At 50.1% G+C, this 22621-nt stretch overlaps 1 protein-coding gene and 1 non-coding gene across 5 annotated transcripts in view; one reads left to right on the top strand and one right to left on the bottom strand.

The window, feature by feature from the left end:
• The window catches only part of LOC144120803 (uncharacterized), a 270149-nt gene that overhangs the window by 189912 nt on the left and 57616 nt on the right, over positions 1 to 22621 (bottom strand). Inside the window, exon 1 of one of the 4 annotated variants that reach the window (XM_077653512.1) lies at positions 21383 to 21436. The exons of 2 other annotated variants lie outside the window; for them this stretch is intronic. The gene's annotated coding sequence lies outside the window, so the exon portion shown is untranslated. Of the gene's footprint in view, positions 1 to 21382; positions 21437 to 22621 lie in introns of those variants that run through there. One more of the 4 variants, XM_077653510.1, reaches the window with a different exon arrangement.
• TRNAS-GCU (transfer RNA serine (anticodon GCU)) lies at positions 16758 to 16831 on the top strand. The gene has a single exon. It is a non-coding gene; the product is annotated as a tRNA-Ser (tRNA).

Genomic DNA, 22621 nt, shown 5'->3' with positions numbered 1-22621 from the left:
AAGTGATACCCCCATGTTTTTCAGAGACGATACTCCAGTGATTTCTTCACCCAGCGCGTTGCTGTGTGCGCTCCGCGTTCGGGAGTTCATGTAGACTCCGCTTGAAGGCCCTCGAGACATCGACAGAGTTGTGCGGTGCTCCGTTGACTTGATAGACTATATATTGATTCGATGGACATCGAAGCCGCCTGTGTATCAGCGTTCGACTTGCCTTTGAGTCGATAGACTATAAGATCGAAAACCTTCTAAATGACCCTGTGACAGGGGTATAAGATGCATTAATACAGCGACTACTATGAAGCAAGAGAGCAGGGGGAGAAAGTCGGAAGCGGAAGTAGCGGTAGCAGCAACTTTCCCGTGATCCTTTGCATTGATTCTGGCAACGCACCTGCCTCACCCATTTGCTGCGTCCCGCGCAAGACGCACCCACTCTGTACACCACCAAATTTGCTGATCTTGAATCCCCCCCCACCTTGACTCTCCGCTGCGCCCCGTCTAACACTCTAAACGGAAAGGAGTAAACAAGGAGTAAGATGTCCTATAGCGCACACACTTATATAGAAGGGAGCCCTTTTATATAAGCCTAACCCCTTTTTACCCTCATAAAGCTACAGTGCTATAGCCATAAAGGAGCATCCGTTTTGTATGTTCTCCGATTACGTGTCCCACTCAGTCCATCAATTCCTCCTTTTTCAGCTAGGATGTCATTAACTCACGGTTGTTCTCTGCGCTAGTTATGAACAGGTATGTATAGGACCGAACTAGCTATTCAAAAAAAAAATCTATATTTTAATTTGAAATTATTTTTTACCCATGGGGCCTGCGTCTCTTTTTTTTTCTCTCTCTCTCTGTTTTGACGCACTGCGATACCGCGTCGAAGATTAAATTTTCTGAAGTGGCACCAAGCTTAAATCAGTCAACCTCCGAGTAAGAAAGAAGTGCAGGAATCTAGATCCCGACATACGGCTCTTTTGAAAAAGGTGGTGCGAAACTCATTCGCCCAAAATCTGTGGTTGACCCCTACTTCACGCACGATTACCGCGACCTCTTCAGATGAAATGCTACACGCAAATAAGGCTGGCGAGAACTTGAAAAGTTTCGAAGGATGGGAGAGTTCGCGTAATGGAAGGGAAAAAAAACAAAAAAACACGCGGGCAATCGACGTCAATCAGGAGCTCACTTCGGCCCCGCCAGACTCTTCAGCCCGTACAGTATAGCGTGCGCACGTCAAGCCGTACACGTGCAATTTCAGCAATCACACACGCAACATCTGCGGGGAGGTCACCGAAGATACCACACTCCGTCTGTCGACGCGTTCCCACGCTCCGAATCGACGCAGCTGCCGTTTAAGTTTCCCAACACGCGTCGCGTCGTGCGTGTATAAGCGGGCCGCCATTCACTCCCGCGTCCTCCACTGCTTAAACCCTACGCAAAAAAAAAATAATAGTAATAAAACGAAAGAGGTTTAAGGAACCGCGGACACACGCACGGAAGCCCCTCGATCTAAGCAGCGTCGTCTAAAAGAGGAAAGACGCCCCTCGCACGCCACGGTCATTCAGGCATCCTCTCATTGAAGAGACGTCGACGTGCTCAGTCGACGACGGCAAAAGACGTCGATATGCATGATGGGCCGCTCGACGCAGAGCTCGAATCAGAGCTGCCGCTTCCTCGGCACGCTAAGGCACGGAACATACGCTCTGTATAGTATAGTATACTATATACGGATGAAAGAAGGAAGCTTGCGTGCGCGACCTTTTTCGCTCTGTATATTATACATACGGTACATACGCACACGCAAGCGCACACACACGAGACGATATGCTTAACGTGGAAGGCAAGACGGCGTCTCAAGAAGGAGGCACGTACTGCGAAGCAAGAGGGGGGCAACCGCCAAGAGACCCCTTTCGGAAATTGATCGTTAGCGAGAAGGAGCGAGGCTGGGAGCCGCGCCGCCTCCTCGTGAGTGGTTCGGGTAATATCCCGATGATCGGTGGGTGGCGCCGGGACGGGAAACGAAGCGCAGAGCAGCTCCCACCCAATTTGTCACGCGACATTGCCTGTTCGCGATACCGCGGCCCGATTGGCTTTCCCTCCCACCCGCCGCAACAACCCTGCTTTCCCGGAGGCTGCAGAAGCGGCTCCCGTGGGCTCCGTTACTCGAACGAGCGGAGGCTTCCCGCACGTCGGACAGTTTCGTGCTGCCTGTGTTTCTTTACGTGCCGCTATTGCGATCGCCGTCGCGGGCGTGTGGCTGGTGCGGTGGGCGACAGGTAATGAGCAGAGGGGGCGAATGCGTGCTGCTCGGGTGTTAAGCACGGGACTCCGCGGGAGAGGCGGTGGACCACGGATCGGTGCTTGCGGCGCATCGCTCTCGATTAGGAAGAGAGGAGATTCAGGGTTAATGAATCTGAGCCGCTCAACTTAAACGTTCTGACACGTCGCCGCGGCCCTTGGTGCATCAGTAATATGTAAGAGCGTGCATGGGCGGTAGGCGTCGACGAGCAATCTGGTAATGACGGCGTATATGCTTCTGCGTATTTCATCGATATAGTTTGTATACAACGGTCGGACGTGCTGTCAGAATAGTTCCCGTGTATTTCCCAGGAGACTCATGACAGTCGTGGAATTGAAATATATCCCGAAAGGGGATACGCGTCCCCGTCGGGCGTAGGTGCCTAGTTAAATGTTGTTGCTTTTTCTGTCCCTTAACACAGGCCCCCAATAATCAGAAACAGTCCTACTCCAAGCGTAGAAACAAATGAGCAAGCATGGAAAAAGTACCGAGAGAGAAAAATTCCCGCAAAGTTAAGCGACGCGAAGTGGACCAAACTGCGACTAAATTCACAGAAAGAACTGACTAGCTTGGGTGCGCTAGAACGTTTGCCCTCGTTTATGTTTATCTTCGTTTGGCTTTTTTTTCTTTGCTTTGCTTTGTACGTTGGTGTTGCCTTTCACTTTGCCCTAGTTTAATAGGCTCATGAGGCATGACGTCATCACTGTGGCAGGTGACAACCTGCACACCGGATTGTGAACAAACTGCCCATCGCGGCAGGTGGCCATTAAATTAATGATTGGTCGCCAGAGCTTGCTCGGGCAGAGCAACGTGGGTCTCTCACAAGCCTCATGGGTGGCAGCAACTGTTACTCCGAGCTCCTCCAGGACACATAACGGCTTTTTCGTTAGTGACCCACTTAGTGCTCGCGCACTGAGAAGAGAAGACAGCATGAAACAATGCTGAAGTAAAGAACCAACGTGACATGAGCTGGCAAATACACTGCGCGGAAAAGCCAACAACGCGCCGAAACGGGATCGGACTGAATGAAATCTTGAACACCTTGGCGCGCAGCAATATGTAAGCACACACGAAGACACACAACCGTGGAGCAGATTTATGGTGTCTCCGCCCCCCCCCCCCTCTCCCCCTGATGAAAGGCTGCCAAGAATGAAAGCACATATTCAGGTGCGGCTACTGACCTCGCGGGAATGCCATTCCGCGGACCGTTACAAAGGGCCTTAAAAAGCAGTAGAAGAAAATCGACATCGACACTGACCGTGAAAACATTTTAAAAGTATCGTTCCCCAAAATGTGCTAGAGAAGGAGCCAGCTGAAAATCAAGCATTCAATATTGCGTGGCGACGACCTACCTGACTGATATACTACTGGCGAATTGCGAAAATAGTCCGCTTTCCATCTTTTTCTCTAACAGAAAACACCAACCGTTATCTGTCGTCACAGGGCCTCTAACGAGCAAACAAACAATGGTATGGTATGGTATGGTATGGTATGGTATGCTATGCTATGGTATGGTACCGTACGGTATGGTATGGCATGGCATGGTATGGTATGGTATGGCATGTCTTGGCAGGCATGGCATATGGTATGGTTTGACTAATATGGTATGGCATGCAGGCATAGTATGGTATGATATATGGTATGATATGGTATTTTATACGGTGCGGTACGGTACGTGCGCTTTAAACTTCCAAAGCTGCACCTAGGCTACGAGAGGCGCCCTAGCGGAGTGCGCCGGATTAATTGCGACCACCTGGCATTCATTAACTTGCACCAACATCGCACAACACGCAGGTGTTTTCTCACTTCGCCTCGATCGAAACTACTATTAACATGAGTGGCTCTTTATTAATAAGATAACAACGGAAGGAAAAGGTGTTCCTTGCCACGGCACCTGCCATCGAAACCTGAAGCACCTGAGCTGCAATGGTAGCGTGAGCAAAAAGAACAGGGAGAGGGAAATAAAGGGGGAAAGCGATAAAAAGAAAGGACGGTGGGGATTATTCGATGCATCGACTTTGGGCTCGGCGGGCAAAAAAAAAAAACAACCAACAACGCTAAGAAAAGAACCTGGTCTCGTAGCGGGCGGGCAAAGCTAAGCCGTGTAGACGTGTAAACAACACTAACTATCGCTACTGCTGAGCTGCAACAGAGCTTCGCCCCAGGTTTTCTGCCTGGTCGTTGCAGCTCCTTGAAGGAGAAGAGTGCGCGGGCCGACGGGACAACAAATGGTCCTGCTCCTTCCTTCTTCTCGCCTCCTGTTAAATGCATCAGGTGCAGCAGCAGCGGCGGCGGCGGGCCTCACGCCCCGCGGAGCAACCGAGGGATCGATTGCCATTAGCGGCCGCAGTATAAGTGCTACTATACTCCCCTACTGCAAGCACCGTCGCGCCAACCAACCTCCAAGCCGCAACGCGTTTAGACCTTCCGCGCACCCGTTCCTTTGCGGTCCTTACGACCGACCTGCTTTTTCTTTATTAGTTTTACTTTCTCCTTTTGTGAACCCGCAGACGTCGACGCGGATCCCTTTTTTAGTTTTTTTGTTTGTTTGTTTCGTTGCCTCCTCCCCTGATAAACTGCGTTTTCGCGGCTCCGGAAGCAAGATAAGCAGAGAGAGAGAGACAGAAAGAAGGAGGAAAGAAAGAATAGTTAATTACGAGACAAGGGGGCGAAGGCGGAGGTTAAAAAGAAATCGCGGCAGCCACAGCCGTGCACCTTTCTAACGAAGACTGGCACAAATTAGTCCAAGCTGCGTAGTAGCACGGATGGAGGAAGCAAAGCGAGCCGAAGGAACAACTGGCAGCGCGGGGGTGGGGGGTTGAAGGGTTGAGGGAGGGAGGGCGCTCGGCGGCGGCTCTTTTGCTGCGACCCCCGCGCGCGTGGCGCGGTCGTCCGCCGCCGTGTTGTCTCCGTTGCGAAAGCGCAAAGCAAACAAATGCGGCCCTCTCACATTTCCGTTCCTAATGAGCCGGCGTCAAAGGGCTGCGCCAGCGAAGAAGGGAAGAGCGGGGGGGTCTGAGAAGAGAAGAGTTGGAGGGGGATGTGTCGCCGACAGACAGCGGTCCAAAGGGGAACACACGTGTGAGCGCGTTCAGATGACGACTGCATGACTCTTGGGCTGTTCTTTTTTTCCACTGTGCGGAACAAAGGAACCACCACCGCGCCCGGGTTCCCCGGGAGCGTTTTCATTTCTTGGTGGAGCTGTTTACTCAGCGAGGATTGTTGCGCGCATTTCCTTCCACTGCGAAGTCGCTGCAGTCTGTGGCCCGAGAGGCCGACGCGACGCTGCTTGGAGAGGAGGCCCGTCGAGGGTGCTCGTTTCACGGAGAGAGCTGTACAGCCGCCATCATAATATTGTGGAACGGGACTTTGGCAAATAAATTTATGACCCGCCGCGGTGGCTCAGTGGTTAGGGCGCTCGACTACTGATCCGGAGTTCCCGGGTTCGAACCCGACCGCGGCGGCTGCGTTTTTATGGAGGCAAGGCGCCCGTGTGCTTGTGCGATGTCAGTGCATGTTAAAGATCCCCAGGTGGTCGAAATTATTCCGGAGCCCTCCACTACGGCACCTCTTCCTTTCTTCTTTCACTCCCTCCTTTATCCCTTCCCTTACGGCGCGGTTCAGATGTCCGCCGATATATGAGACCGATACTGCGCCATTTCCTTTCCCCAAAAACCAATTATTATATTATTCAAATAAATTTAATTTAATCGCATCCAGAGCGCACCGCTTCGTATTTAATGGTGCACTGTGTAACTTTCGCATTCAGAATATGTTTTCAATCCACATTCCAATTTAATGCAGTGCGCAGAGATATCGATGAAATTAAGTTTTTTTTTTTTTTTGCGAACAGTGCGTTGCATAAACTTTTGACTGCAGGCGTGTCCCATGCGACTGTCGCTACGAAGCAATGGCGCTGCCGTCGCGTGTCGTAAACGAAGTCTGCAACGTACACTTTCCGGCCGGAGGACGGAGTGTTATCGAGGAGGTCCAGCACCATGTGAGTGGGCTGGCAGAGTGGGCGCAATCTACGGTGCTGTCCCATTTGGGATCGCGTGGTGCAAGCTAGGGGTCTGAATCGGACCACCCAGATGGGAGTGGCGTACGGGCATCGTTGCCACCTCTTCTTCTCCTCTGACGAAGGCGAAAAGTCGGCAAGTCTTTTGTTTCTCTAAGCGCCAGCGAAGTCTCCGTCGCGCGGGTGAGTCGATCGCCAGTGTCGACGACCGCGCGGTCCCCTCCATGAGTGGGTGAGACCCTCCTACGCACGGGTGGCCTACCTTAATAGGGCGTAGTATGTGCCTACACTTCTCTCTCCTCCTCCGTATCCCACTCATTTCCCTTAAGGCGTAGTCCTTCACAGTTTCTTCTCCTTTTCTTATGACGTAAAGGTACCGTGTGCGGTAAATTAACGTGCGCGTCGAGTTCAAGAAAACAAAAAGAAACAAACCGCACTCAGTTAAATAATATTAATAATAATAATAATAATAATAATAATAATAATAATAATAATAATAATAATAATAATAATAATAATAATAATAGGTTTTGGGGAAAAGGAAATGGCGCAGTATCTGTCTAATATGTCGGCGGACACCTGAACCGCGCCGTAAGGGAACGGTTAAAGCAGGGAGTGAACGAAGAAAGGAAGAAAGAGGTGTCGTAGTGGAGGGCTCCGGAATAATTTCGACCACCTGGGGATCTTTAACGTGCACTGACATCGCACAGCACACGGGCGCCTTAGTGTTTTGCCTCCATCGAAACGCAGCCGCCGCGGTCGGGTTCGAACCCGGGAACTCCGGATCAGTAGCCGGGCGCCCTAACCACTGAGCCACCGCGGCGGGTGCACTCAGTTACATTAATCCTTCGCCGCTGTGCGTTCTTAAATCGGCTTCAATCAAAGTGACAGGCTCGAAGCGGAGGCAGAATTTCGCGTATCACCCGCCTTGGTTTTCGTAAGGATTGCAGCAGAGCCATATCACCCCTGTAAGACACGTTAATTGGTGGACTAATAAACTGATCTCCTTGTACATTGTTCGGCTACACTGAGAAATACCGTTTATGAAGAAGTACTGGACTTAACGACGCCGCTAGCTGGTTTTCATTTCCAGCTGTCATGCAGGATCAGTGCCCTTGCGTAACGCGTTCGCACAAGACTGAGATTAAGGCTGTTCCTAACTGCCCGTGTGATATACATTCGGATACGACACAAGAACGAAGCGGAGCATGCTCCTCAAAGGAGGCCCTCCAGCCAATGGCGTGGACCAAGTTTCATGACCTCGCGGTTAATCCGATGAAGCCCTGGTTTTGCCCATTCATCTGCCGCCCCCCGAGATTTCACGCTGGCATATCCAAGGGGATCGGTTAAGGGGGAGACAGGGAAAAATCGGTCAACGCCATTGGCTAGAGGGCATCCTTTCAGGGGAATTTGTCGCTTCGTTCTAGAGTTGTGCCTGACTATAACAGGTCAGAGGGATTAACCATGACGCCATAAGAATCCGTCGACGCTATTGGCTGCAGTGTCCCCTTTGAGGGACATTGGATGCATTTTTTTTTGGGGGGGGGGGGTGATGACGCAGTATCTGTCTCACATATCGGCGGACACCTGAACCGCGCCGTAAGGGAAGAGATGCAGGAGGGACTGAGAGAAGAAAGGATGAAAGAGGTGCCGTAGTGGAGGGCTAATAATTTCGACCACCTGGGGATCTTTAACGTGCACTGACATCGCACAGCACACGGGCACCTTTGTGTTTCGTCTCCATCGAAACGCTGCCGCCGCGGTCGGGTTCGAACCCGGGAACTCCGGATCAGTAGCCGAGCGCCCTAACCACTGAGCCACCGCGGCGGGTTGAGGGACATTTGCTGCTTTCCTCTTGAGCTGATACGCAATTACGCTGTCCGCAATGTAATGCAAACGTATTGCCGGCAATGAAGAGAGAGATTTTTCTGTCGCTTCTTTCTTTCCCGGAAAAAGGGCACAAAGACCTCAGTTTTCTCTTTGTTTTATTTATTTATTTACATATTCGGACACCTACATTTCGCCCAAAAATCATTGTTGCAGGGGACACAGAACAGCGTTGCAAACATCAAGCAGGAAGAGAAACAAGGAGACAAAATTCGCAACGGAACCAACAGTATGCAACATATGCGAGAAAAACAGAGAAAACCAAATGAAGTCATCATCAGCATAGCACGCACGTACTAAAATTAAAAAAAATAAAACATGAGTAAAATCAGTACGCTGGAACCTTTACTTTCTCTCTGGAGCGGGAGATGGCGAGGGGCGGGGTGTAATTTAATGTACAGACGGAGCATTTCTTAGCTTTTTTTAGTTCGAATACAACAAAGCGAATAAGAAAGAGGAAGACGAATGAGAACGTGGCACATAGTTTCGATTTTCAGCAGTCGAGGGTTGTTTTTTTTTTTGTTATCCGCTCTCTTTCCAATCGACGGCATATATCAGCCCCAATTCCACTCAACCTCGAGCGAACAGGACCGGCGTCGCGAAATCAAGCTTCCTTTATTTCTCTCAACGGTTCTGACGGCGCAGGAGGAGAGGATGCATGAAAAGAATATCGGAGTCCATAGGGACACAGAAAAGGGAAAGAAACAGGTCGGTGCATAATTACTTCCCGCAAACGGATATCGAAAGTCGGGGCGGTCATCAACCCAGTTAGCCCTTCGCTTCTTTGTCAGCGACAGCGAGCTGCGGACAGAAGCGCACTATAGCACACTCTATATAGACCGCCGAAAATGGCATTAAACAATAATTCTTACTCTTTCTCTCTACATCTCTCTGTTTCAGCCAGTTTGGTTTGATCGAGAAAACAAGCACGAAACATACAAAACAAAGCAACGAAGAAGAGTAAAAAGGCAAAAACAAACCAGGTACACAAACCTCGAGGGAGAGATAAGAGAGCTAAGCGCTCCAGGAACAAAGCCGCTACTCGATAGGTTGCTTTATTGGAAACGTGTTTGGCCCCCTACATCTCTCGCTCTTATCTCTGGCTAGAAGCTCGGACTGTAGCCACCCGGCCTGCGGCGCGGTGCGTTCGCGGAGAACAAAAAGGCCAACGGGTCTCGGCCGGTAGCCATTTCCGGTAACGCCTGATGAAATATGGTCTGTCGGCGGCTGCCCCGTAGCACACACCTTTTCCCTTTATCCTCTTTTTCGCATTGTTTTTCTCTTTCTTTTCTTAATCCCCCCCCCCCTCCTCTTCAGGAAAACAAGGCAGTCTACCAAGTATCCGATCCAACCCGGTCTATACGTCAGCTCTCCCTGGCGAGCAGTGGTGAGCATGCAGCAGATTCATGTAATTGATAATGCGACACTTATGCTTTGTATACCAACAGTATATGTAAGGGCGCTCATACAGAGAAATCGCATTAATTCGAACTCGCTTAATTCGAAGTTCCGGTTTATACGAACTAACATTCTGATCCCATCAACAGCCCTATCGGGCTCCCCTCAATTAGAATTCCGCATAATACGAAAAAATATATGCACCTTTTGAGTTCTAATTACAGAGATCTGACTGCACCTACCTAAAGATATCACACTGTTCAATGTCGTTCCTTCTTTATTTCTTTCTTTCATTCTCTCTCTCCGGTAGATTCAGCTGAACGACGCAGAAATATCCAAGTCTTCTGTGGTTCTGCTTTTGTGAAGGAATTCTGTGCAGCGCGTGCAACTGTTTCTGTATTTTCAGAGATCACCTTCGCTGCGCTGCACATGGGAATGGGATGGGGGAGAAAAAGAGATACGGAGGGGACGGTTCTGGTCGAGGGAGAGGGGCACAAAAATATCCAAGTCGTACAGCGAGTCTGACGACTCGGAACTTTTCCAAGTATAGCGTGTTGCAAGAGTGTCGTTCCTAATCGCAATGTCCTAAACCAAGCGACAAGCGAGCAGCTACAGACAAAACGGATCACAGATAAGCTTTCCGGTTACATTTTATCGGAAACGCATTTGCGACGCCGCAGTAAGCGATATAAGCGCGCCTGATTGTTCAATTTGACCACGCTCCTATCTGCCAGAAAAACGCTTGAAAGCCTCGATGCAAGCACAACCCTACACATTTGGCAGCAAATGTGCGTAAGAAATGAGTAACCGATAAGCCCGAACGAAGTCCGGTAAAAATGCGAGCGATAAGTCGCTGCCATTAGCAACGTTCGGGTATTTCAAAACAACCTCGGGGACGGTGCACGCGTTTGCTCTTCCTTAGCTTTCGGGTTCGAACCCGACCGCGGCGGCTGCGTTTTGATGGAGACAAAACGCTAAGGCGCCCGTGTGCTGTGCGATGTCAGTGCACGTTAAAGATCCCCAGGTGGTCGAAATTATTCCGGTTCCAGCCCTCCACTACGGCACCTCCAATTCTTCCTTTCTTCTTTCTCTCCCCCTTTACCCTTCCCTTACGGTGTGTTTCTGGTGTCAAACGATATATGAGACAGATACTGCGCCATTTCCATTCCACCAAAAACCAATTATTAATTAATTAATTAGCTTTCGCTCGTATCCTGCTAATATTGCAAGTAATATTGCAAGCGTTTATAAGCAACCAGCTAATAGCTTGCCTTCGCTTCAGCGAGTGTTTGCGCAAATTCTCACCAGTGAACTCGTACACCCTAAATAGGAATACGCCTTTATGGGGGTAAAAGAAGAAGTAAGCTGTCCTCTAGCGAATTCCCTTTTATAAAAAGGTGTCAGCCAGGGGACAGTTTACTGCCTTTTTACTCTTTTCTGTTTAGAGTGATGAAGATGAGAATGAAAGCGTTCTGATGGAAGCTTTTACCCTGATAGAGGGTAAAAAAAAAAATGGCGGTCGATTTGCGCAGTTGGGCCAGGTGCGAATTAGGTGGGCTAGCACTGTGTGGCCGTTAGTTTGTATTGTTTATGTTGGTATTGCGTTGTTTAGCGTGGTTATGCTTTGTTATACATGACACTGCCATATGATTGAAGTGGTATATCAAGTGTATTCTGTGCGTTGCATGTGTTTCTATGGAATGAATTAAGCACAGTAGGTACGTGACACTGTTAGACCCCTTAATTATTAAAAACGTGTAGCCCACCATAAGTAATATTATCAGTTTTTAGACTTTCGAAAATTCTGGCCGCATCGCGCCAAAATACATTCGCTTTCGAGAAGCATGCAGCTAAAGCAACCGCTCCAGTGCACCTAACACGTCGAAATAGCAAAAATTTGCAGACACACATCTGCAAAGCGCAGATAAATGCGTCTTAACAGCTTTCACCCCGACAAAAAACGTCGATCTTACAGAAGACGTCGACAAAATCATCCTAAAATACGAATTTATTCTGAAAGTTTTTGTGCTGATGATACAAGAGGTACGTAGAGATATAAGAATTCCCGACAGAAGCTTTTATCCTTATAGAAGATGAAATACTTGTGATGACAAATTCTATCCTGACAAAAGATTTTAAAAAATCCGGACAGGAAAGGCGGACGGAGGCAACCTGCGACAGAATGCCGAGAGAACCTTTGCACGTAACTCTGCAGATATCGAAACACTGCTTATATTCGTGTGCTGGAACTGGCGGAATGTTCAGAGCGTCGCGAAAGTTTGGAGCACAGTAGTCAAACTGTGAATCGCCCTGTCAGCTTTGTTCCATCGTGCATAAGATTAAGCGGCTTTGGGCACGCACACTCATCACACGCACCTGGAGCTAGCCGTACGCCTAAATAAGCGTAATACTTCGTCACAGTCAACTTACACATGACATAGTACAAGGCGCGTTTCACGTAATGTGGAACAAATACCTAAAAATAAAAAAATAAACAAAACTGGCGAATGCTGCGCGCCTTAAACAACTGTTTATAACAGGGCGGACTTTCAATTGGCGCTAACCTAATCGTTTGTATGAGACTAAGTCATTATTTCTGAATGAAAGCTTTAAATACGACGGCAATTTAAAATCATGGCGTAGGGAACAGCACGCCTTGCTACATCAGCCGGCGCGGCCGAAGCGCAATCCTGCTATCTGTACGCCTGCGCTTTGCTCTAACTGTCCACCAGCAAGCCATCAGCGTCATCCCGAACATTTTGCGATAGTGAGTAAAACATTGCGTAAGCATCCACACACATCCCACAGCGACAAGCACATCACGCGTTAACAACACACCCATCCGAAACCAAAAAGACATAACAGTAAAAAGGCGAATCTCCACGACGCTTGGCAACAGCAACAAAAAAAAAGCCAAGTAGTGCACAGCAGGAAAGCAAAACCCACTGCCGGACAAGCGGGAGAGGCAGGCGGGTGGTAGAACGAAACCGTAATTATGCGCTCCGGCAATTTCGATCCGTCAGTGAGCGCTGGGCTTCTTTTTTCTCCGGTCATCTCCCGACTATAACACACATGTAGATGGCCTCCGAATGCCACCCTCCTCCTCCTCCACCGCCATTACGTCTCTCTCTCCGCTAGACAAGTCATCCCGTCTCCCCCAATTCTCTCTCCACTTCACTCGCGTACTCTGCCTTGCGCAGTCGTCTTTCCCTCTCGGGGGCGCGCAACGAATGCCTCGGCAGCCTCCGCCACGCAACGGTACGCGTCGAGTCCAATAGCTTTGTTCCCCGAAGCTCGCTTTTATTCGGTTTGGCAAATTCGCCGCCGTCCGCTTCACGAGCCATTTCCTCCCTTTGTTCTCCCTTCGCTCTCTCCCTCTCTCTAGACGGGCAGCGTTCGACGGAAAGCGAAAGAAAAAAAAAGGAAAGAAAACGTCAGTTAAGAAATAAAGCCCAGCGCTAGCGCGCGCGCTGTCGCTGGGTGCCCCTGCTGGTGACGCAACACCACAATGCTTGCGTGTTAAGCGAGCGCGCGCGCGCGCCGCGTCCGGCCTGTAGCTATACGGCTACGTATACGCGTACGGATATGCGGCTTCCAGTCTGTGGCCCGGCCGAAATACACCAGCGGGGCAGTGATGACGAATCGTCGCGTGTGCGCTGCGTAATATGGCAATAACACGGAATGCGAGGGACGCCCAGACAAAGGCGGAGAGAGAGAGAGACACGCATTCCGGGTATATATACATATACGTCGCTACGGAACCCTGCCGCTACCGCTGCTGCCTGCGTCTCTCCTATTGTGTGCACACAGAGACGCGTCCACGTTGGGCCGCGAACGGCCGCGAAGTGTGTGGGTCAATGTGTTGCGTGCTTAGCCTGTACATAGGCGTGTGACCGGTACGGGATGAGAGGAAGGAGAGAAAGCCGGCCGTAGTGAGTAAGGTGATGCGCGTTTGCGGTGTCCACCCATCTGCGCGAAGCGTAGTAGTAGCAGTATAACAGTGGAGTGGAGGTGCGCTTGTCTGCACATTCTACAAGTGCCACTGTTTCATTAAGAAAGGACGACAGAACGGAGGGTTCGGACTGCAAATAAGACAACACTGGAAACTAGACTGGAACTAGGCCCTGAAGTCCGTAAGTGTACCGGGAACGCGATCGAACTGGAGACCGCAAGCAAAAGAAGGCGAAGTAAGCACGAGAGCGTATAGAGACGCCAAACAGGCTTGCCTCTCCAGACATCTCTGCCGCGAATGCCAATCAGCTCTCGCTGATTAGTGCGCTAAGCCGGTAGGTTTAGGTCCCACTCTTTTTTTTTTTTCTCACCCTCAATTACACAATTTTCTCCATACCTCGACTTCAATATGGTGGACTCAGATACGACACCGTGCATACATACGCCATATCTGTGTTTACAGGCTTCCGTGTGAAAAGTGCACTGAAGCTGTTCCATACCTCTAAACTTGTATCGTTACCAGGAAGTATTGTTTGCAGCACGATAAGAACGCAGCAGCTGTACAGAAGTAAAACGAAACTAAAAATAAATCCAACCAGTGATTACGGAGATCCATTGCAGAGGGAACATTATATCAGATATGCGACTCTTATAATTTCGATGGAGTTTTTCAATATCGCTGCTGCTTTTGCTGGGCAAGGCTGCGAAAAGAACTATTTGTGCACAATTACTACCAAATTCGCTCTATTGAGCTGTGCTAATCTGATGACGGCACATTAATCGCATCTCCGCCTGATCAATTAAAGCTTCTTTAAAGCCTTCATAGCTCTCTGCGGCGCAAAGAAAAAAAAATGATGCGGTGTAATCTTGAATCTCGAGGGGGACTGAAAATGAGCTCGACTAATGCAGACTCGAGTTAAGAGAAGCAAGATCCGGCTTGATGTTGATGGGAACAATGCGTCAATTGGAATAAACCGGAATTTCGAATTAAGCGGGGTTTTAATTAGTGAGAATGAATCTCATTAACTGAGATACAATGGACTCTACCGCCTCAAATACAGACTCCGGCAAAGGTTGACGGATACTATAGCGGAGGATGGAACATGCATGTCCCACGATACCTGCTAGAAATTTCAGGACACTGCCTTTATCGTGAATGCGTCCAAATAATTTTTCGTTTCGTCCCGCACACTCGCGTCCCGCAATCCTTCGCTCCCGAGACCGCACATACGAAGAACGAACAAAACCCGCGCCGTCCACTCCGACCGCACGCAATACCATCCACCGCGTTGCTCGTCGTCCTCCACCTGCACCCGTCGACTCCGTCGCCTTGTGTGAGTGACGTGATGCGTGAAGTGCGGCGGCCGCCAACCCAGTGGCTGCCCGGCGCGATTACGTTCGCGTACGCACGCACGCACATGAAGGGGGGTGGGGGGGGGGGGAAGAAAAGCGCGCCGGTACAGCCTCGCCAGTGCCTCCAAGGTCTCTGCCTACCGTGCCCCGAAGCGGGTTGCGCACCGTCGTCCGTCCGATGATGGCATCGCGCACGACAACGTGTTACGCGAATGCGGCAACGCGCGGTGTCGGCGCGACCTCGCGTGCCGGCGCGCAGCCCAATATCGAGCCCATACTTTCGGATTGCGCACGCACGCAGGCACGCGCTGTAAACACACGGGGTCGAGCGCGCACAAACAAGCGTAATCGCGACGGCGAAGTGCGGCAAATCGAAGCAGCGGCGGACACACGCCCAGGCGAAAGCGCTTTCGAACACCGCCGCTCATGCACTGGTTGCGCGCACCGAACGGGAGTTCCGACTGCGGAGCGGGACTAATGCGCCGAATGGAGGCCCGAGATTGCCGCTGCTGCGTTAAGCGAAGGGGATGCGCAGAAGAGGAGGGGAATGGGAAGGAAGCGTGGAAAGACGTAAAAAGGGAGGCTGCGATGCGGCTGGGCGATCTCGACGCGTCGGCTGTTTTTGTTTTTGTTTTTTTGCGTTCGTTCGCGGGGGGGGGGGGGGGGGGGGGGCATGGTGGAAAACAAAACAAAGCGCATTTGTCTCCGCCCGCGTCTTACCACGCTACGCACGGCAACGCGCAGTGTCCGGGAAATGCGCGTTCGTGACCTTCATGTACGCCAGCTAAGTGGAGTCTCGCTAATTCGATCCCGCTTGATTCGAATTACCGGTTTGCTCGAACTGGCACATCATTCACATCAGCATCACCTCTATGAAAAAAAAAAGTGTTCCCTTAATCCCAATTCTTCGTAACTGGAACCAATTATCGGTACCCGTCCAGTACGACGCGTTGAGAGTCGACTTGTGTTCGGCCGCGCCACGCAGAGCTTAAAACTGTGTCGCGAAGCGTGTTCGATGTCAGTTCCGGTGTCCAAAGCCTGGCATATATTGGCATTCCGCCCGGTAACACTATAAACCGTGCAACACTATAAAAAAAAACCAAAAACGGGTAAAATGGGGACTAAATTAAGCACTTAGTTCTCACGACGCACGAATGGTCAGTCCGTGCGGGGGGGGGGGGGGGGGGGGGGGAGGGGGGGGGGGGGCTAAATGCGTGTTCACACTGGCGAGTCGCGGAGGAAAGCGGGCAGGGGTGTGTGATTTGTAAACCGTAACTAATTGCCCGAAATCGGTCGCGCAACGTTTGCGACTCTCCAGTGTGTGAACCCGCCTTATATGCTAATTCCACGTACTCCTTTGACCCCTTTCTGAGTTTTTGGCGCTGGACTCAAGCAAGGCAGGAAAGAAGAGAGATGAATATGCTTTAGGGTTTTGGTGACAGAACGTTTGTGCCCTGAGGGCATAATAAATAAATAAATTTCGCAGCAAGCATTTATTCCGGAGTCATAAAAGAAACGTGTTCAACCATGAAGGAAGGAAAAATAAAACGTGTGAAGTCCTGGCATCTCTATTTCTGAAGCCGGAAGCGCAGTTATATAGACCCCGCCGTATAGCAACAACAGCACCGTTTCAGACCGTTGCTAAGAGTGTCCATACAAGACGGCCGCAGCCACTACCCGGACTCGCCCTCTCTTGTTTACCTCTCTCCGGATCTGCCGCTGGGAGGCGCTACAGCTGTTACACCAACTACAACGCAATTTGCGTCCGTCGCTTAGAGCGCCCAAAAAATATGGCCTCCTCCAGAACCACGCGACTTTCGCCACGCTTTTAGCGCTCTTGCATTCACCAATTTCAGCCGCCGCGGTGGCTCAGTGGTTATGGCGTTCGGCTGCTGGCCCGAATGACGCCGGTTCGATCCCGGCCGCGGCGGTCGAATTCCGATGGAGGCGAAATTCCAGAGGCCCGTGTACTGTGCGATGTCGGCGCACGTTAAAGAACCCCAGGTGGTCGAAATTATTCCGGAGCCCTTCACTACGGCGTCCCTCATAGCCTGAGTCGCTTTGGGACGTTAAACCCCCATAAACCATTACCAATTTCGCCTCTGTCTGTCTGGCCATGCGGACTGCTCGGGAAGAGGAACCTTGGTGTCAAAAGCCCCACAGGTGGTAGCACCTGACATCGCACAGCAGCGGCACATCGCTTAACCGCTGCACAGCTACGCCAGGAGTGGGATAAGGACTCCCAGGATTCTATGAATGTGAAGTAGAGGTTTAGGTTTAGGTTTATGGGGGTTTAACGTCCCAAAGCGACTCAGGCTATGAGAGACGCCGTAGTGAAGGGCTCCGGAAATTTCGACCACCTGGGGTTCTTTTACGTGCACTGACACACGCAAAGCACACGGGCCTCTAGAATTTCGCCTCCATCGAAATTCGACCGCCGCGGCCGGGATGAATGTGAAGTAGAGAATGACCAAATCCGCATATATGGGAGTTAACTCTTTTACGCTATCGAAACATACCGTTAAGGCGCAGCTTAGGTGTCCGCTCCAGTTTTAGTGCGCTGGCATTATAAGCACCCCGCCCCTACCAATTTCGCCGACCTTCGAAGCCTGCTGGACCTTGAAAACTGAGCATCTAACCGAAAGCGAAGTGCTGGCGCACCTAATTCACATTTGGCCTAACCACGCTATGTCGCCCGTCATTTTTTTTTCTCTCTCTCTCGGGCCGCAATAGGGCGGGCCTCTCGTTTCTTCTCCTTCTTGCATGGGTGCAACTAGCGCAATCACATTTTCCTGAACCGATCTGAAGGTACCGAATAAAGCTGCACCACTACTTGACTTTCATTCTCAGCTGTTCTCATCGACGTCTCCATCTCTTTCGCAGCAGCAGCTTTGTTTGTCCGTGCAAACAAGTCCAAGTGGTTCGCCCTTCGAGCGACGGTCCCTCGTTTCATGGAAAGTGAGCACACGGCTTCTCGGAAGCTTGTCTGTTCGCGAAAAAAAAAACATGGCAGGAACGGTGTCTGCCTCCGTTCGCGTGACCCGCAGTACGAACAATTAAGCACTAAAAGCGTGGAGATTTAAAGAGAGAGGAGGGTGGAGAGAATAGCCAAGCATCATGCAGCCGGGACGCATATCGACGCCCCATTACGCGATATGCGGGGATCGCGGTCGCGTGACTGTCTGTCTATGTATGGTATTCCCGGGTGTACCTCGGGGGTGTCTGGCGTACCTCCACCATTACCGCGACGACGTGTGGGAGGAAAAGGGCTGCGCGCAGGTGGGCTGGCTATTGTCTTCCGAGAAGCGCCGAAGTAACCTCCCGCCCCGAGTGGCCGCGGTCACCAAGGTCAAGGCTGAACCGTGGGGGCTTTAAATGCCCGGCCGACGGCGGCGGCAAGAACGGCAACACCGGAGGCTAGGCGCATCACGGCTTCTTTCTATAGGCCTATTTACAGGCTTTAAAAAAAAATAAAGGAAATAGAAGTTTCCATGAATCGGAGGGAAAAAAATTAAGAGATCACAGCGGCACCTGCATTGGACGAATGCGTAAGCAGTGATGCCTCCTCGCCCTTCTTTGCCTAAATTAATCAAGCTTCATCATTTCCCATTTCGAGTTTTCAAACTTGGCGCCACGCTTCGTTTTCAAATTTGGCGCCACACTTCGCTCCGTCCACTCTTCCGGTTTTTCAAATTTGGCGCTACTTTTGCTTCGGCCCCGGCCACTTTTATGGACATTTTTGGCTCTAATTAATTACATAATTAACCCAGCCTAACCACTTCGTCACTTACATATCCTCTTTCGATGCTCCATCCAACGGTACCATTTTTTTTTCGATATACCAACGAATTCCTCCGTTATAGGACCTGGATTATGTAGTGCACGCCGAAACCGCCTACATAGCCACACAATGCTTACGCAGTAACAAAGGACGCGGCAGCATCGAGGTCGAGAAGCACAAACGAAAGGCTGGCCCTTTTGCTGAAGAACTGCTGTTCGTCACCCCTGTGTTTCCACGGTGTAATTCCCCGGAGTGATTGAGGTTGCTTGAGAAACCAGGGGGGGGTGGGGGGTTCTTAATAATCACTTAGAAGCCCTGCGCGCACAATCTGTGTGTCGGAAAATGGCCTAGGCGCGACTTGAGCGAGCTTTCATCAGAGTGGCTACGACTGCACGAGAAGCGCCAGAGTATAAGTCGGAAATAAAGAATGTAACGTATGGAACTGAAATTTTATTGCGCAACGAAAAAGAAATGTTGCGAGGAGGGCAGGTAAAAAGCTTTAATAACGGGTCGAGGAGACCACGGTGTCACACAGCCTGCGACAAAAAATGTACAAATAGTTCTAAATAAGACCTATACAAAAAAACTACATCGCGCGAAAAAAAAAAAGCTGCAAGCAAAGCAAGCAAGAAAGAAAGAGTAAGAAGTCGTAGCCCATCACCGTAGAAACATAACACGCAGCTCTTTGGATGAAACTGCGTGTGTATCAATCTTTGCTTCCCTAACGGTCTGATTGAGAACTGCAGTGAAAATAAATTTTAACATATGTTTTGGAGTTAAAGAGGTACGTCATCACTGCGGCGCCCACTTTGTACCTAAATCGGAGCCGTGCACTCTGGCTCGCACTTTGTGAATGAGCGAACACTCAAAGCCGTTTGCAAGTGACAGCACCTCTTCGAGATGCAAAACCAGCCAGCCCGAGAGTCAGCGAGTAGGAACGACGCGTTACTGACCACCGCTTTAGACGCCTCATTTGCCCACGTTACCACGATTTTCCGACGCGACGGACGCGAGCCGATCGGGAACCGTTGCTCCTTGGAGGGGGCAAGCTTCGACAGAACGGCCCCTGGTTTTCTAGCGAGAGCCCTCAACCTTTCGTGTTCGCACTAACGTTCCGTAAGACACAGGAAAGGTCAAAAAACTTCAACGACAAGTATGAACGAGTTTGTAGTCTTCGCGTTTCCCCATGCCCTCCTGTCAGCATAAGCGCACAACTGAAATTCTCGGACCGGGAACAAAAACGGAGTGAAAGATGTGGCAAAGCAAAAGAGAGACAGAGAGAGACGCACTTTGGCTGACGTTTATCCTTTCGTCGGTGTTCTGTGGCATCGCCGTGTTACGTATGCATAGCAGCGCATGCGCAGTGGCATTGTTGGGGTGAGGGGGACCCACTGCGCATGCGCGAGAGGGGTCCGGTAAACCAGTATACGTATCCGCTAGTACGCCTCCGGTATGCCTAAAGCGTCTAATACCTGTATACGGTGGAACGACACATAAGCTAGCCACAGTAACGAGCCTTGCTGAAAAGAGAACGGTCCTTAAACTACTCCGACACTGAAATGACACGAAGCTCAGTGCCTTTCAAGGCACCGTAGTCAAACGCAGAGCGTACAAGCGAAAGATCAACAAAAACTTACAGGACAACAAATTGGAACGCAGATATATCCCGAACGAATAATACAGAAAAAGAAAGAGGGCGGGGGGGGGGGGAATAAGCGAAGAAGGAAGACAATGAAAAAGTGGCCGAGAAAGTCGCCCGTGCAGCTTCGCTAAAACAAGGCTCTCATTACGTCCGCCCACTCAAGCCCACGTCGTCGTACGAGTGAAGCAAAGCGCACCACCACCGGAAAGGACAAGGAGAGATGAGGAAGGGAGACGTTCGCTCAAAAAAGCCACACGACGTCCCATGCATAGTGCAAGCAAAGCGACGACTTCCCTCCCTCCACCCCTCTTTTTCTCCCTCTCTCCACATGCCTTCTTGGCACTGCGTGGGAGCAGGCTGCGCGGGCAGTCAGCCCTGATTGCGTCCATTTCGGCCGGTCTCGTCTACTGCGATCGCCGCCGAGCGGCCCTCCCGTAATAGTGCAGTGCCCTCGAGAGTGCTGCAGAGGTTTGAGGAAAATTGAAAGAATAGCCGACATTGGGGAGAACCTATACACATGCGCGACCGTAAGAAAAAAAAAAGAAAATCATAACAGTGAGGTAGGAAAGGCCTTAAATAAATAATACAAGTAATCGGATTCAAAGGAGGCCACCGAGTTTATAGTGACGCCTTTTTATTTACTTATTTTCTACCCCTAGCACCAGTATTTGTATAAACCAACGAAGGGAACGCGCAATTGTTTACTCAGCAAAGTTCGCTGGTGGCGTTATTCTCCCGAGGCGAGTTCCCCAATTTTAATTTTTTTTTCTTCCAGCGTAACTGCGTTTCGTGATTGCTCGAGGAACGTAATACAGCCGACTGTCCCGAATGGCCAGCGCTCTCTTATGCCCAAAAAACGAGAGAAAATTCGATCGAGGCAGGCGGCAGCTGCTAGCATTTCCGTCTAAAATATTCCTTCTGCCCGTAACAAAACATAGACAAGAGTCGCAGTTGAACGTGCCGCGTAAAAAGAAGACACGGTGCGCATATTGGATAGCGGCGACAGGCATGCGCGGCCGAACGGTATAGAGAAAGTTTCGCCACAAAGCAAACCTTGACCTTGCTGCTGCAGCGATTTCCAAACCCCGCTGTGGCCTCGTAGCAAAGCAGGATAGAAACGTATGCGGGCACTGTGTACACGAATGGTTCGCGTCACCGCATACCGGAAAGCGATCTCGCGCAAGCCACGGCCGCGGGTCTGTTGGCGCGCAAACATGCCACTGCATATCGCGCGCCACTTATCTGCACGGACGATGCGCACGTATTATCAGCCGCATTTTCCAAGCACGAGCGTTCCGTTCATTATATATACAGGTTAGGTAAAGCCCTACGAATACTGAAGCGACAAATCACGGCAGCTCCTTTTATACGCGCACAGTAAGCGAGCGAAACTGAAAGGCGCCCTTCAAAAACAACGCACTCTTTTCCATTGGAGTGCGGGCGTATCATGGCTCCGCTGCGATCTCGACGAATGCTCGTTTAGTAGCCGCCGACGGCTACAAAGCCCCTATAAAAATGGTCTATAGACTTCTTATAGACTCTACTGCCTTCCTGCAGATATTTATTTTGTCTATTCACAGTACATAGACTGTCTATAGACAAAAGTCTACTAAAATGTATGGCCATAAATCTATAGATTGTCTATAGACTGTCTACAGGATTTGTATTGCCTATAGACTGTTCTCTAGGGTTCGTCTATAGAGTCGTCTATAGGCTTTACGGACAGAAGTCTAACGACAGTCTATAGACTGCCTAAGAAGATTTTGTAAGGCGGCCATTTTAACATAAACTGCCGCGAGCTTCGTCCAAGTTCATTAATTAGCGTATACACAAATAGTGAATACAATAAAATTAGCACAGAAGAATTTCCCATACTGCACGACTGCAGGTGGGACCTCATAGTGCAAAGCAAGTGGGCTAAAATCGCAAACAATGGGAAGCAGGGTATCAAGTAATATAGCATAAAAATACAACCTACAAAACAAAGGAATGGTTGCAATAATATGTGTCAATAAAAAGAGAACAAAACAGTGCCAACATACGTGCATAATACAGACAAAATAAAACTTTAAACATGGATTATTACTGTTTGATCATGTTAACTACGCAGCAAGTCGATTACACATGCTTTAATGCGATGATGGAATGAGTGAACAGTAAACGACGCTTTCAATTCACGTGGTAAAGTGTTCCAATAGGATATGCCGGGAAACGTGGTAGTGCATACCAAAGCGGAGCTACATAGACGGCTGCACACAGTCTTCGTGTGGCGCACATACTCCCGCATTTCCTAACGAC

Source organism: Amblyomma americanum, chromosome 2 (assembly GCF_052857255.1).
Source record: "Amblyomma americanum isolate KBUSLIRL-KWMA chromosome 2, ASM5285725v1, whole genome shotgun sequence".
Classification (NCBI taxonomy): Eukaryota; Metazoa; Arthropoda; class Arachnida; order Ixodida; family Ixodidae; genus Amblyomma; species Amblyomma americanum.
The sequence above is the reverse complement of the archived record's forward strand: the minus strand, read 5'-3'. Positions and strand labels throughout refer to the sequence as shown.